The sequence below is a fragment of the Osmia lignaria genome, chromosome 3 (genome assembly GCF_051020975.1).
Source record: "Osmia lignaria lignaria isolate PbOS001 chromosome 3, iyOsmLign1, whole genome shotgun sequence".
NCBI lineage: Eukaryota > Metazoa > Arthropoda > Insecta > Hymenoptera > Megachilidae > Osmia > Osmia lignaria.
Genome location: NC_135034.1, coordinates 9,591,392 through 9,607,382, shown reverse-complemented (window position 1 = coordinate 9,607,382; position 15,991 = coordinate 9,591,392). Strand labels below are relative to the sequence as shown.

Genomic DNA, 15,991 nt, shown 5'->3' with positions numbered 1-15,991 from the left:
CCATCGGATACCGGAAAAAGTCATGGCAGCCGGGAAACATGTGCTCGTGGATCGCGACACGGGTGCACGTGTTGCGTGTGGTTATCGTTCGTTTAGGATTCGTTGGAAATATCCCATGGGTGCCCGTTGTTCTATGCTCTCTCTATACCGTCTATGGTCTAGGCTAGATTCTTGCGCGGAGCAAAACGAGAGAAGCACACCGCTGGTTTGATGCTCGAGGAGAGGAGAGGAGAGAGAGAGAGAGATTCACAGCTCCATCTGGTGGAGGTGCATGGTGATACTGGTTCAACGTGTGTGCGTGTACGTGTACACTGTTACACCGGTGTTTGTACGTCGTGTGTACACGTTCCTCGACGATGGTGTGTGTACGTTCCACAGCGTAGACGGGTCGTTGACCCCACGGCGCACTCTGCGCTACACGTATTCCAAACTACACAAAACACAACGTGTCTCGGTAACGCTTTACAGGCCGTTTCGAATTTAATCTGACGCTGGTGCGGTGTGCATGCGCAATCGCGACGGCGAAACACGCTTGTCTAGCGGTGCTCTAAAGGGAAAGACCAGAGGAACAGACAGAGAGGAGGAAAAAAAAAAATCGAGGAGATTTAAGACACGAGGCCTTCAGAGAGAGAAACGATCGATCGGTTACAAAAGCGACTGGTAAGATATCAACGGGATTGACTACCGTCTTCGGTTCAACAGACGATACTCTTTTTGTCGTCTTGATCACGGCAAGCAATTCGTCAATTTCTTTAGAGATTTTCTGATAAGGGAATAGTAAGGGGTTGATGACCTTTAGTCATGTTGTGATAGTGTTTCGAGTGACGATTATGGGGTGAGATACTGAAAATTATGTGTTTTGCAGCTCTGATAATTAATATGTTCTTTGTCGAGCACGTGTTATCGTGAGTTCGATTGAAAGATGATAAATTTTTAGTAATTAGAGTTTCGGTATGTCTTAACCCACGTGGCCATTTCTACTGCGGCAGTGAAGGTGTTAATTCATTAGCAGTCGCAGTAGAAATAACCGTGTATAGTGCGGCATAATACAATATGGATTATTAGCGCGCTAATTGCGATGATTCGTTACCAGTGATTAATAATTAACAGAGAAAAGAAGACAAATTTTTCCATATCAAATAGTGGGTGTCGGGACATAGAGTCTGAATTGGTTTAATTACAAAAAAGTAGCACAAAATGACACTTATCATACATCAATTTAAAGCTTAAGATTTTTTGAAAATTACTATGTAAAAATTCTGTGAATATTCTCAATATAAATAAAATGATTTAATATTTTGTGGTAGACGATATGAAGTTAACGATCGATTGATTCATAGTTTATTCTGACGAAGAATTGGCTAATTTGTATTAAAAATATTCATGAAACATTTATGCAGTCATTTTTGTCAAACTTTAAACTTCAAATTGATGTGCCATAAGTGTTATTTTGAGATACTTTTATGTTATGAAATTATGCCAAAATCCTATGTTGAAAAATTCAACAATTTTTAGAGAATTTAACGCGATAGTCAAAGTGTTAAATCTAGAATTGTTGAGATACTATTATTGGATAAAATTTTAAATCTCCTCCGATGAGTTATCGGAAATAGTTTACAGTTGTTTAAAGTAGGCGTGTGCGTGTACTGGTAACTTTAACTAACGTTCATCGAACTCATAAATATCTAGCAACCAGACCGTTCCTATAACGATATTTACAATGTAAAATACGATCAAACGACACATCTCCGTATCTATATTAGTTTCTAATATCAGGAGTTGGTAATCAATAAAGAGGCGTTTGAGCCTTTGCCAAAGTTACCGATTCCAGTGGCTAATTAATTTTCTATAATAACTTATATTATATTTTCATAGAAATATTTTATTTTAACGAGTTTTAAATTGATTTATCTATACAATGAATATGAATAAATAACTGATGAAACAACAATATAAAAAAAACAATAGAAATTGGGCAAATAAGAGGTGTATTGTTTTCGTTTAATCAGGGTCGAACGTTTCCCACATTCATTGCTGTCCTAATCTATTTCCAATATCTCTAACCAACTTCTGCCTACTAATTGTCCAAATTAGCTAGAAATCAGCATATCGTTTATTCGATACGTTCGCGCGTTCATTGCGTTAATTCACATGACATAAAACGAAATGAAAAATTAAATAAAAAGTTATTATGATTTCGGTGATCCATCGTCCGAAAATTAACGATCGCTCGAATTACTAGAAAAAATTTAATTTAATCAATTTTAGAAATCTTTGAACGATCGAGTGCAATCTTTGTTTGACCTATAATACATAAATATCGCTTCTATGTTTGGTACAATTCTCTCCCTGATCGATCTACTGAAAAATAAGATAAGTATCGTATAATTACGACCTTCTCTCGTTAGAGTTATCAGCGCGATTGAATTACTAATAATAGAAAGATTTTTGCGATGCATCCTACTGTTCGTGAACGCGATAGCAAGAGCTATCGGGGAATACGTGTCAAAGGCCGTCCCTGACCGGTGGAACAGTGGCGTGCGGACAACCGTTGGCGTGTGCACACAGCAGAAATTGATGGTTAAGAAAGTCAAGCTAAATCATATCCTGTCATAATTGCTCGTAGTTTAACCTAATTCCAACTAGACGACTTACGACGACCACCTACCGAGTTGCCGATTTCTCAACCTACCATAAGATCCCTCTCTTACCCCTCGAACGGATGATGTTTAAATATTTTTTTCTAAAATCAAATGAAACTTGAATCGCGCACTTTCCGATAACATGTAACAATAAAGGGTTAAAATGATGGACTTCGAAGCGAAGAAAATTGGATAATAAAAATAAGGAATCAGAGGAACGAGCTGGCTGGTTTGGAATGTAGGTTACGCTCCCGAGGGGTCGATTTCGAAACAACCCTGCAAATAGGGGCCATTCATCCGAGTAGTTGTGGAAAAAGCAAAGCTCCTCTGCTACCCTCGTCGTCGATCAAACTTCTACGGATTCCGCCCCTCCCTTACCTCGGGCTCGCTTCGAACGTGGAGACAATCGAACCGCGGAACAAAGGCGGTGATTAAAAAAAGAAAAAAAAAAAAAGAAAAAGGAGGGTTTAGTCCTTGGATGCAGTTGGTCGCGGGGTAGGTTGTTAGGTTGCCAAGCGACAAACCGTACGTTGACCTACCCCATCATTCTGGCCGAGTGTAACGTGTACATCAGAGTGTGGTAAACGTTGTCATGGATACTACGTATCCCCATAACTGGAAATCATCTTCCTCGATATGCAGTCGAGGGATTTTAAATCCTCGTCAAAGGATTGAGAAAGAAACGGAGAGTTACTGATATAATCATCCCTTACTTCAGTTACGATACTTCAAAAACAATCCAGTTAGAATTTTTCCAACTTACCTAAATGATTGTCAACTAATTTCTGCCCGATATACGTATATGTAATTGCATACATACAAAGGGCTGTAGTGACATTCGCTGGCAGAGTTAACATATCCTTTGGCCAATAACCTCGTCTAGAAGTCGTTCGTGGGCCGACTTTTCAAAGACTTTTCGATCCCCCCCCACCTGAAACCACCCTGGTTCGCTACGGTGGCAAGCCAGACACGTGGATATAGCCGCCGGTCGTATATCGTATAATGCAGCAGACTACCGGTCTGCCGGTCGTAAAACGAGTGCCGGTACCGCCGGTTATGCCAGCAACTCTGGCTGGAGGTTGTGCAAAACGCGAGAGGGGTGCTGGTCGTTTCGACGTTGTTGCTTCTCGATTTGCGATGCGAGATCACCGTTCTTCCGACGGTGAGGGTTAATTTTGTTTGATCGTCTTTCGAGCGTTATGATTCCTTTTTATGGGGACCAGGCATGTGGAATCATGTTTTTTTCATGATCTCAGTGACGAGGGTAAACGGTTGTGGTATTCCTTGAACATTATGAAGTATGATGATAATTTACAATTTAAATGTCGATTCGTTTTTGTCATCGATTTTTTTTTTTACAGAAAGAGAATTTAGAGGTAAATTATTCTCCAAATTTAAATGTTGAGTTTCAACGATAAACGGATGCTCCGAATACCTTTCGTCTCTGCTTTTAATAACGCAGCAGAATCAAATTGAATGGAACAATAACATCAGCCCCATATTTTCACGGTGTGCCGACTTGTTGCGTATCGCATATGCTGATCCCTGTCTGTAGAGAACGTTTACAATCAACCAGGGATAGACTTTAATCACTGATACTGTTTTCTTTGTTCGTTTCAGTGACTCGTTCGTTCGGCTTCATATTCAATCTGCTCTTAATTATTTTTATCCGTCAGAACATGTTCAAATATTATTATACCTATTCATTTACAATTTCCATCTTCGTTCGATAATAATTCTTTCATTTCCATCGTATGATATAGAAAAAAAAAATTGTAATTCAAAGATTCTTAACCCCCATATTAATAACCTGTTATCTAAATATTAATTTGCATAGGGGGTTGATGAATTTATCATGCTTTTCTTCGATAAGCATAAATCTCGTCGAATCGTTCGAATAGGGAAGCAGCCCGAATCGATAACACCCCGACCAAAATCCGTACGAAGGAAAAAGCCCATGAAAGAAGAAGTACCTCATCGATACTCGGCACGACGCGTAGCAGCAGGAGAATCCGAAGTCGTTCGAAAGGCGGTTCGAGTTTGCCAGGGTTCGTTGAACCTCCCGCGTCTTAAGGGAGGACCGAAGTTCAGGAAGCTCGGTGAGAGAGCATAGTGCCGATTCATTAGCGACAGCCACCACGTTCATACGTGTCTCGGAGCGGAACGGATCGTAGAGCAGCGAGCGCGACGGCGGTTTCTATCCGTGGGCGGGGTGTTGTACACGCTGTGCCGTTTTGAGGGTCACGTTCACAGCGCAGCATCCCCCGTGACGGCGTCGTCGATTCGGTGGTTGCGCGAGGTCCGGGCCGCAAGGGGTGTGAGGGACTCGCTTGGCGAACTTGTTGGCGCTAGGTTAGGCCAGGGGCGTAGAGGAGCGAGGGGAGAGAGGAGAACGAACTGCAAAAGCAAGGGTTCGTCGACGCGGGGCGCGAGGACGAGAAGGGGATCCAGATGCACAGCTGAGCCGTCGGTCGATGCAACTGCACGCGAACCCCTCCAACATCCCTTGCACGCTATCTCTCTCTTTCCCTCTCTCGTTCTCTAGCCTCTCTTGCTTCGAGTCGAAACCCCTTCCAGCTGCTCCAACCCCTATTGCTACCCCTCCCTTCTCTCTGCCACCCTCGGTCAATGACCTCCGCGAGGTAACGCACCAACGACTCCCATTCTCTGTTACTCTCTTTCTCCACGGCTCTCTCTTCCTCCGCCTAGCAGCATCCTCCCTCCGCCCTCTTCGCTGTTCCTCTCGGAGCTCCGCAGTTTGTTTACATCGGTGCAGGACTTTTAATCGCGATCGATTCGCGCCTCGACACTGCAATTCGCGTACGATAAATCGACCGCGACGATCAATCCGCTCGGCCTGGATCGGCCAATTATCGATGTCACCTCGATTTCCGTCTTACGGCCGACGGGCGTAGTGAATCGAGACGCGCCGCGACGGGACCAGGCGGGCGGACGAGCTTGCATTTTCCGGCTGCCAGGGTCAATGCGTCCCTTCTCGAAGTTCTAGTTCGCGGAGACGCTTTACTTCTTCCCCTCGGATACCGCATGCTGCATCCTTCCACTAGGAGGTACGATGTTATTGCGATTTTAGGGATTAAGTGCTTCTCTGCTGTGGTTGCTTGTCGAGAGGATGGCAGACGAAGGGGGTGATAGGGTGAATCTGCATTATTATCTTCTTACTGATTTAAGTTTCTTCGTTGGTTTTAGACAGCAATGGCTAGTATCATTTATTTGTTGAATGAATATTAACTATTCTTTGGCGCAGGGTAAATTATTGAATTTATCATTGTAATAGAATATTGCGAATGAAAGTTTTTAAATTACTTTCTTGAAATCGTTGAATTTGCTGAAACTTTCAATGTCACTTTTTGAAGAATAGAAGTACGAAAGATTCTTTTCTGTCATCGTTAACTTAAGTCGTTCGAAATTTGTCCAGAAGTTCGAATTCGATCACAGCTACGCTTAACGTCCAAAAACGAAATTCCTTTCTTCCTTCCCGACAAACGACCCATCATGGTCCAACGGAACAAAGGAAATACTCTGTCCATCGTGCAGGCGTTTAACGCGACAACGCAAAGAAAGAAAAGAAGAAAGAGAGAGATAACGCGGGAGACGTTAAAACGAGAGGATAAAAGTGAAACGTCCGCGGGGTTACGGTCTCGAGCCGAAGGAAAAACTCGAGACTGTGGAACGCCGTCAATTTCTTAAAAGTGTTCATTTGTTTCCGGAACGAGCGAGCAGAGGCGGTGATAAAACGGCGAGGGATCATTTGTTTCTCGCGATTCTGTAAAAAGAGCGTATCGTAAATATGGCGGTTCGTCAAAACAGCCCGGTGACGGACTATTCTCGTTCGCGTGCTTCTTTGTGTCTCCTTTTTTCCTCGTTCGTTCTTCAAGATCGAAATAGTAGCTGAGGGCGTCGACTACGTTGGAAAAGCTCGATTGATGCGAACAGAGGTATTCCCGGGGGACATGTCAATTTCGATGTCTTCTCTTGGCTTGAACCCTCCTTCGCCTCCGGCTTCCTCTCTATCTTTTCGATGCTCGCTTGCTAGACCACGATCGAAACACGCCATCCGCTTGTGCTTCGACCCCGCCAATGAATTATTTCTTCGTCCGTAAATGCACGTATCGTGATCAAAGAAGATTTGATCTCTTAAGAAACGGAGTAGTAATTATAATTAAGAAGGACCTCTTGATTTTCACCATTTTGGTAAAAACTCGGACGGCGGACCATGGAGAGAAGCCCGATATTAATTCAATATCATGTTTCACGTTATTTTCATTTTCTAAATTTTACGTTCGTCTACGTCTTTATCTTCGAGTTAACTGTATTTTACGACGGTTTGTAACGTACGGATAGGTCTTTAACCCTCGATATCTTTGGCAATGGTCGCGACTAGGTGACGATGCCAGCTTGCCTTTGTCAACCGATAAGGCACAGAACGGTTGGATCGCTTGCCAACCAGCTAGTGATAACGAAACAGAGTGGCTACGCTCACAGGATTCTAACATTGCGTGTAATTCAATACGAACCAGAAGGAAGATACGTGGCCAGGACACGAACTTGCAGAAAGCATAAAATACCCAATGGAAAATTCTCTCCGAGACAAAACGATGTCTTGAGAAAAATGTTTTCCGGTCATTTTTGTAAATCTGTATTAGAACTCGAATTTGGGACATCTCCATCGGTTATATTTATAACTTGAGATGTTTGCAAATTTCGTACGAGCTGTTCTAGGAATCCCACCGCAACATCGTTTTTCTAAGTCATCATAGTTCTATTTAGAAAAGCAGAGCGCTATAATAAATTCCATCGAAAATCCAGTTTAAAACGTGTCAGGCAACCACTCGTGCTTTCTTTCAGTCATAATATACTATGCGAATCCTCGTAGCTTCTTCTCATCCTCAAATTGTGATAAGCATCGACGACCAACGGGGTTTCTAGTTTCAGAAATTCCGTCCTTATTTGCTTTCGATTCAACAACCACGCTACATAAAACACTCCGCTCGTTCCCTTTCTATACAGCCCCATTACCTCATCTAGCGTGAAACAAGATTTCACGCAGTCAAGAACCGATGGACGGTCGTTTTCTTCCTGTTCAGCAGAAATGTACCGCGAACGCGAAACCTTCCGACAAACTTTGACGTAATGCGTTTCGGAGTCGAGGAAATCGTCGCTCTTCTTACCTACCCTCGTTTTCACCCAATCTCGTTGTCGGATTACGTTGCCACTGATCGCGAGAGCAATAATTCAAGTTATTCTATCAAATTTCACGTAACGATAAAATTTCATTTTTAGACAACGAGAAATTGATTTAGAAACATTTCGAACAATTGATAATTAATTTCTAAAAGTATCGACCAAGTGTTCGATCCCGTTGCGAGGTAATAATAACACCTAAAATCCGTCGAAAGGAAAAAAAAAACCAGCTTATAACCCGGCTTCCGTAACAACCTACCATATCTCGCGATCTGCTCGCAAAAACTCCAAATCCGTCTCGCTCTTCCTCCATCACGGAGTCTCGGTTATCCCGTACCCTGACCATCCGCAAACCGTCCTCTTTTCTCTCCGCTAGAAAACATCTTTCCACCTCCAGTTGACGAACTTCGTGGTAAGAAGGAAGGAGATGAAAGTGGTTAAGTCGAACGTCAGGCAAGGACGGATCGAGTGAAACGAGAAAGCCCTCGAAGTGTGTTGGCAACGGTAGAGGGTTGGAAAATAGGGGTAGAAAGAGAGAGAGATATCGGGAGAGTAGGGGTACGAGTATATAGTGCATGATCCGCGGATGGTTTGAGAAGGGGTTGAAAGAGTAGTAGAAGCAGGTACGGAAAGGAAGGGGTGAATTGTCGGTTGGGGTGGGTGAGCGGTGTGCATTGAACCCAGACCGGTATCGAGCTGCCCACCCAGGCCACCCCCTTTCCTTCGCGTATACCTGTCCTCCTTCACCTATCCGTGCATATAGCCGAGGTTGTTGCTGCACCTCTGTTGCTGCTGGTGATGCTGTCGTCTGTTCGGCCTGCGTCCCGGGCCTGCCTCAACGCCAGTCGCATTGCGCAGCCGGGGAGTGTTTACTATTTTCACGCATGCGCATCCTCTGTCCACCCCCTGATTCATGCGAACGCGAGGTATACAGAACCGTTCGGCAAGTGGGGGGGGACGGCTCGTATGGTGGTGGGTCTGTCGGTACCGGTGGCAGGGATACCGTAAACCGAACGATCAAGAGAAGGAGTGACACGGAAGGCAACGGGTTGTATCACGAACGTAGGGGAACCCGAGAATGGTGGTGGGACACGGAGGTGCAACCACACCGTATTCGGTGGGGAGAACACGGAGAGTGAGACTGGCCACGTGGTGGGGTGGAACCGTGCATTCGACGACGAGGTGCATTCCAGGTGGGGATTCACCGGCGACGTTTCACGCCGCGTAACCTACACCCTGCCAGTGCACCGCTGCAACGGCATCGACGGGAGAGAAAGTGCAGCGGATGCGACGACACTGGACCCCCGCGAGGGTCCAACGATTAATGATCGCTGTACCCCTCTCCCTCGATCTCTTACCCGCCCGCTGTCCGCTTTTTTCATACTCTACATCGTACCGTAGTTTTGGCCGATCCAGGGGGATTTGTCGAAGGGATTTTTTTAGGGACGACGAGAAAGGTTCAAAAGTTGACAGGAACGACGATCATCGCGACCGCATAGGGTTTGGGAGAACCGATGCATTTGGTGAATGGGCTTTTTTGTGTACGTTCAGGCGATTAGGGATTGGAAGTCACGAATTTTACCCTTCTTTTTAAATAATTTCTTAATGAAACATATCTTTTATCAAACATAATTTAAGAAGAATCTTGCAATTGGGAAAAGCAGAAAGATTACTATTTGTCCTAATCCGATATAAAAGGCATTCCTGTAGCTTGCACAAAGTTAGTTCGCACGAACGTCCCAACGCTTGCATGCTAATTACGCAATTAAAACACAATTCGTTTTTTGCTCCAGTTCCAGCGGTTACGTCAGCGAATAAAAAGCAAACAGCATTTCATATGCCGGGTTAAAAGTCTCGAGGACTGTCGTCGAGGTTAGTCTACGCTCGTCCATGGATCTCCGCTTCGGGCCGCGGTGGTCGCGAACGGATTGAGAGCGCCTCGTCGACAGCTCGGAAAACGGGTTTTCCTCGATTACGGTCTTTAAGGTTCCGCGTTCAAGGTGAGAGCAAGCTGGGCGTATCTTATCGTTCCCGTGCATCGGCATAATGCACGGTTCGCCTGTTCGACCAGGCGTGAAATTGTCGACGAAAGCATGGTGTCCGCGCGCTATCTAGGCTTGCTATACCCGGTTAAATAAAGGGATAAGGCGAGAGGGAACGGGAACGAGAGCGAAAGTGAACCGAGGGGAAGCTGGATGCGAGGGAAAACGAGGAAACCGTCCCGGGAAATTCGCTGAAACCAGTGTACGCTCTTGGAAAATTTTATATCTTCCTGAGAGAAAATTATTCAACAGAATGAAAAGAATAATATTTTTATACCGTACGATTGTGTCCGTCTACTGCCAATGACTCGATGAATAATTCATAACTTTGAAGAATTTTATCTTGCAAATTTATAATTAGACCCCTCGTATTAAATTGCTAGACAAAGACTATTCATATTCCGGTATTAATCTGTGAATTTCATTGAAATCAGTACGCGAGACTCGACGTGGTTGTAACTGGACTATTTAGGATGATTAGAGGATATCATTGGAGTGACTTCACCGTCCAGTGAAGTGACCGCTACTTGGAAATCTTTCCACGTTAAGCGCGTAAATACGTTCTGATGACTTTAACTAGACTTATCATTTCCTTGGATTTTAAGAGACTCGGAAAGTCGATTGCACTACGGTTTCGACATTCTGTGTCACGCTATATATAATCGTGATGTGTAAAAGCACTTTTATCTTATCACACTAGTTCTATTTTGATACGAGCTATGCTTCTATAAATTTCTCGCGGAAAAATGCATGCAATAAACAATCTTGTTGTGCATGCTCCTACTTCTACTTTGGTACAATAAAATATCTGATAACAAATTTTTATCTCACTCACCACCACTGCCTTTCTCCAGCACATCCTCTGTGAAACCTGAAACATAACAGAAATAATATGTTATTCATCTGTGTTTCATTAAATATCATTCGAAGTTTCGTTTGAAATTACACAGATTCACGAAAACCGGACTCCATTCGCTTCAATGCATATTCTGTTTTTTCTGTGAGGGAAGTATAACATGAGAATCATATTATTTATTAAACAATCGGTTTTTATTAATTTAACATTCAATAGAATCTAAGCAAGTTTGATTCTGTGACCTCTGAACGGAAAAAACCAAATTCGCAGTAGTATAGGTCAAGTATTGGTCAGACGCACAGTCAGACACCGATTAAACTGAATTTCTCGGTCAATAACAATCAAACACTTTACAGCATTATCAAATTCTATTCGGTGGGAATACTTTTCATAAAAGAACGAGGTTTAATGAAACAAGTTCTCAGGATTCACACGATAATGATGCTATAATGTATGTGATGATTTTCAATGAGTCTGTTACGTAACCGTACGACTATGGCAAGTGGATAGAGACAATAAATAATAATAAATAGGCTCAATTGTGCTCGAATCAATTTTACAATGCATCTACGAGAAATTAACTACCATTTATTGCGTTCGCTCGAAATGTTTCGTTAAATCTACAATGTTTTATGACACATGAAACTTTCCTAATCGAACGTGCATGGACGTAAATGAGGTAGACAAATCCAGAGCTAATAATTTATCTGAATAAACGTGAAAAATGTATGGAATGATATTATAAATATTGGATAATGATTATTAAATATTTATCTCTGGGCACCGGTATTTAAATAAATAGGTCGCACAGCGAAATTGTTTCTAAAATAGAAATCATAGAACAGACTTTCATTTCACGAGACAATGACCCTAAACACACCTCGTTATTGTGCAAGAAGTTTTCAAGTGAAAAAGAAGAAGAGGTGTGTCTGCTATTGACGACATGGCCAACTGTAAACTGTGCACTTATGGCTTACTGCTTACGTAGTTAGTATTCATGTAATTAGTATTTTACTGTTAACATTCCAAATATTACAATATCGTTAGTGTTATTATATCATTAATAATACTACTTGTAATAGTAATAATAAGAATATTACTATTATAATTCTATGATATATTAATTTTAAAAGTAACATAATAATAGTTTAATAACTAAATCTATAAAAATTCAAAAGTCTATTTAGAAAACTCCTGAAGAAGAATAAACTTAATTGCAGGAATCTCTTGAAACTAATATTTCTCGTTCACCGAATTTCATTTATTTCCACGTTACTTGTATTTTAATTACTGCTCCTATAAAAGTATTAAAAGCACTGCAGTTATGACGCACGTACGATCTAAAATCGTGCACGTAATACTAGTGATCCGAAAAAAATGAAAAGAAAAAAAGAAAAATTGGAACATATAGAAATTAAAAAATCTGACACTTTTAATTCGTCGATCAATCGTCGATTTTTTTCAACTCGTTCATTGTAGAATCGCGTGTTTTCGAAGCGGGCGTTAAAAACAAGCCGCGCTGGTTACATAACAGCGCTCGCCACGTAGTCCGACGACCTTCCTCTATGGAAAGGATGGATCTGAAATAGCAACGACCCGAATATGGGTCAGCATGCATTGTGGCACGACCCTCTTCACGCAGAGCGCCGATGCAGCGCGCACAGCCGGCTTTTACGCTCGCAAAAATAGACGCTTTATCAGACTGGCTTCTAGGCGGCTCAGCGCATCGCGACGATCGTTTGAAATCACGGCTTCTCATCGACGCGTAATTTTTCATTTTCTAATCATCGCGCAAACGATTTCCTCCCACATTTCATTTAGAATTGAACAAAGATATTTTTGAAATTTTCAAACAAAATCAATTGGGATTGTATTGCAACGATTTTCAATCTCTTAAAATTGTTACACATTTGATTTGAGAATCGATGCGTTATAGAGTTCTCCAAACGAAGGTAAAAATTAAGGTGGTTCGTGAATACAGCGAATTCTTTGCACAACCTCGCTCAATCCCGCGTTCTTTTGACCCGGAAGCTGCTCGTCGACGCAGCAAATCGCGTGCATTCTCTCGTATTAAAGACTCTTTAAAAGCAGCGAGACACCGTGAAACGCGTAGCAGAGGAAAAAAAAGAAGCGAAATGAAAGAGGATCGACGCGACAGAGGAATGAAAAGACGAGAACGAACGAGGAAAGCTGTGTTCGTGGAACACGATCGAACTAGGTCGCGAAATATTCTATTACAATGCTGGATTCAGATGATTCTGATTGGACTAATATTATCAACGAGAATCTACATTCGATATTTCTTTAATTAAGTGATACACGCTACGTGTAATTATTGCAACATAAATGTTCTTGAATTCTGCATTTGAATTACTTCAATGTTGATTACAAAAGAAGCGGTCATAAATTATTAAGAAAGCTTTCCCCTCATCCCCGGTAATATTCAAAGGGAATAGATTTCTTTGTGGTCGATTTTACGAACCCACGACCCACATTCAATTCTCGAGAAAATTCCCCATCGTTGCGGAGGAAGTTAAGTCCTGGTATTTCAGAGGAGATACTAACAGAACGGGTTGAGAGGGTATAAAGTATTCGAGGAGTGTGGCAAAGGACAAGAAAAGCGTAAAAGAAAAAGCTCCGTGAGATATTCGATAAAAGACGGACAGAAGGAGGTAGAAAAAGGAGGGGGTGCGTCTAGAGTCGGTTAGGGTAGGTCGGCATCTATTTTTACGTGTGTTCACTCTGCTCGAGTTTTATCGATTCGAAATACCAGCGAACCGTACGTCATCATTGATAAACGGCTTATCATCGGTGCAAAGATTACGCTTCGCGAATCTTTTCAACTCGCAACCATTGAAATTCAATCTCCATGTATACAGATTTTATACAACCTTATCAAACCTCTTCGAACAGAAGAAAAGCAAAGAAAAAGTCAAACGGCACAAACTTATTCTCCTATTCCGTTTCTCAAAGAATCGCATCGGAGTAGGCTAACTTTTTAAAACCCGAATCTTGTTCAAAGCCAGCCACCGAATCAGTCTGTGCGATTTCGCGAGGGGTTACACCCTCGCCACGGTATAAAACCCGAGGAAGATCCGACAACAGGATTCTCTCGATCTTCTGGCCGACAGAAGAAGAAACCGTGAGAAGTGGATGGTAAAAAGAAAGGGTTCCAAGCGAGCAAAGTATCCCGGAACAGTTTACAACGGCATCAAGGGAACGGTGTAACGGCGGCGAACGTCAGCGAAGAAGAAAGAAACCCGGCAGGCGGAAGGAGAGACTCATCGGATACATCCGCGAGCGGCGAGAGAGAAAGGGAGAGAAAAAGGAGTGGATGGGACGAGTGTCGGCCCGTACCGGCAAGAGGGGCACCCTTGGCTGAACGACAGACAGAGAAAGAGTGAGAGTGAACGAAAGCGGAAGAGTGAAAAGGGGCAGACAAGGTAGGAGGGAGGAAGAGAGAGAGAGAGAGAGAAAGCAAGAGGGATATTGGGGTAGGTCGGACGAAAGCACCAAGAGAGTATTGCCTGAGTGACGGCAAAGGTGGGGAGGATCGGAGAGGAGGTGGAAGAGCGGTGAAAGAGGGAGGTAACTCGACAGAGAGTTGAAGAGGGAAGGGTTTCGGGTAGCTCGGCGGAGGGTTGGAGCTCGAGGGGAGACAGCGTTCCTCAACCTTTGCCCCAGAATGCCCCTCATAATACTGATATGCAACGCTTCGAACCCGTTAATCGCGCACCGCGAACAATTTCGACGTGACCGTACGAGACAACGATTCGACTGGCCACGGTGACGTTGCAATTTACCTCGTTCCTCGAATATTTATACCCCGAATGCAAGCTGTTCGCTGCTTTCTCGCTAGAACATACTCCAACGACTTCCGGTCCACTAGAGTTCACCGGAGTAGTTGATGGCTTCTGGAACACCGCTTCCAGATTCTTCGAATTAATCCTGTTTCAAACACATTTTTCTCCAAAGTAGCAAATTACCGTCAGCGCTAACTTCTCATTTAGAAAGTTTATAATAGTCTCTATTATAGTTTAATTACACCCTGTTGAAATAGTCACCCAAGACAGATAATTTAACATGGTTTGATGACAGAATCGACTACATAAATGCTTCATAAATATTATTAATACAAAAGGGATAATAAATTGTTTGCTGGAATAATTATCGGTTATACTATATTTCTCATCTCTCCAACCCTTCTGATCGAAAGGGTTCGAGTCAATTATCACGGAAAAGGTGATTCGATGTAACAATCATGGCACTTGATTACTCGCGTAATGAAATGCTAATGTCACCAGAAATTAGTTCACACCACCCCTTCCGTTCTGCTATCACCCAGCCGTTCCCTCTCCGTGCCTCGTTCTTCCGCTCGCGGTAGGTAATTGCTATCGCACAACGACCTGTCCTTCGCTTTGGTTGCATAACGAAACACATCAAGCGTTCTTTCTTTCGTTGCAACAACGAACGCGTCACGTAAAACCATGAGTTTTTCACATGGAAACGTTTCATTCCCAACAGGTAGCAACTTTTCTTTTTCTTGTCGATTGAAAGTTGCCGGAAGAGTGGGTTAAACTGGCGGAAAAGAAAAAGGGGTTAAGGAAGATGGTAAAAATAGTTGAATCAATTGTTCCTGATATTTATAGAATATTGATAATGCCTTTCTTGTTGTCTTATATTTGATTAGAGTATTTGCAGCGTTCTATTTTTAGAAAACCAATGTTCAGATTATTTACTAAAAAGTTCTACCGTACGTTCAATTTACACAGAAGCAATTTTATATCGATTTTTATTACAATCGCATTCTGCTTCTACCTTAGAACCTAGCAAAAACACTTATTTATCTTGTAAATGAAGTTTCCCTGTAGCTGAACGTCGTAGGTCATGAATGACGTCTATGCACGGTATACAATACGCGTTAACACGTCGAATGCCCTTGTGACTCGATCACAGGAAAAAGTATTTCCAATGGTATTAATATTCTATCGATAACGCGAACCAGTAAATCGGATTGCAAATCAAATCTAACGAACAAAAGCTTGAATTTGGATCAACATCGAGAAAGAAAAATTTCGATGTACTCCGAAAGTGAAAATTCCTTTTACACGTGTCCTCCCTTAACGCAACCCTTCCAGGAATATCCTCCGCGGCGAGGAAGGGTTAATAATCATCGCGAAATCTTATTCAACCCCCGGAACGCGAGTCGCTCGAACCATCCACCCTGTTCCACTGAACAGAGGTGGTCG

The 15,991-nt window shown here is 42.7% G+C and overlaps 1 protein-coding gene and 1 long non-coding RNA gene across 8 annotated transcripts in view; one reads left to right on the top strand and one right to left on the bottom strand.

Annotated features, from left to right (window-relative positions):
* Positions 1 to 15,991, bottom strand: part of LOC143308251 (uncharacterized) — a 124,295-nt gene that overhangs the window by 35,274 nt on the left and 73,030 nt on the right. For all 4 annotated transcript variants that reach the window (XR_013065240.1, XR_013065241.1, XR_013065243.1 and 1 more), the window contains exon 6: positions 10,722 to 10,757. This is a non-coding gene — a long non-coding RNA (uncharacterized LOC143308251). The remainder of the gene's footprint in view (positions 1 to 10,721; positions 10,758 to 15,991) is intronic.
* Hr4 (nuclear hormone receptor 4) overlaps positions 1 to 15,991 on the top strand; it is a 114,536-nt gene that overhangs the window by 27,970 nt on the left and 70,575 nt on the right. The gene's annotated exons all lie outside the window — the stretch shown is intronic.